A 1,034-nucleotide genomic window follows, 5' to 3' on the forward strand; every position below is an offset into this window, starting at 1 on the left:
AGAACCGGTCTCAATAAGAAAGAAAACAAACCACCGAGTGATTAAGGGGGAAAGGGAAGTGTATTGGTTAGGCTTTTGAGGTTTTCTTCCCGTAGAAATTTCAGATCNCATGACCAGACTTTTGACCATGGTTACTACAAATAAATATTGAGTTATTTTTTAAGTCCTTGGATCTCAAATTAACAAGGAGAAAAGTGTAAGTGGAACCAAGGCAGATGAGGAAATTTAAAAGTTAAAGGATTCAGCCGGGCACTTGTAATCCCAGCATCCAGGAGGCTGAGGCAGGAGGATTGCTATATTGTTGGGAGGTTATCCTGGACTACAGTGTGAGAGACCCTATCTCAGAAATATCATGATGGTACACACTTTTAATTAGGTGGATTTCTGAGTTGGATCATCCGCCCATCCGCCACTAAATAGTGAGACCAGGTCTCAAAATGAAACAAAACAAAAATCCTTACAGAAACCATATAAGGGGGAAATTAAGGTAAAGCCAGGTTTACTGTTAGATGATCTGTAATCCTATCACTCAGTAGGCTGAGGCAGGAGAATTGGACCTTCAAGAGCTGAGTTCTGGAACTAATCTGTGGGACAAAGGAATATAGATAGGGTCCAAATGTCTGATTCCATCTCTTCCTTCGAGGGATGGTGGTGCATGCTGTGGTCTAGCACTTGGGAGGCTAAGTCAGGAGTATCTTAGGCCCAAAGGCCATGTGAGCGGCATAGTTCCAGGCTGAGAGTGGGAGAGAGAGAGAAGAGTTAGAAAAGAAGGCAACGGGCTGGAGAGATGGCTCAGCAGTTAAGAACACTGGNTGCTCTTTCAGAGGTCCNGAGTTCAAATCCCAGCACCTACATGGTGGCTCACAATCATCTCTAATGAGATCTGGTGTCCCCTGCAGGCATGCATATAGGCAGAACACTACACATAATAAATAAATCATTTGCTTTCTGTCGCCATGTGAAAACACTGGCCAAAGCCAAGGCTTTCACGTCCTGATCACAGTTCATCCTGGTGGGAAGTCAGGGCAGGAACT

The sequence above is a fragment of the Mus caroli genome, chromosome 6, assembly GCF_900094665.2.
Source record: "Mus caroli chromosome 6, CAROLI_EIJ_v1.1, whole genome shotgun sequence".
NCBI lineage: Eukaryota > Metazoa > Chordata > Mammalia > Rodentia > Muridae > Mus > Mus caroli.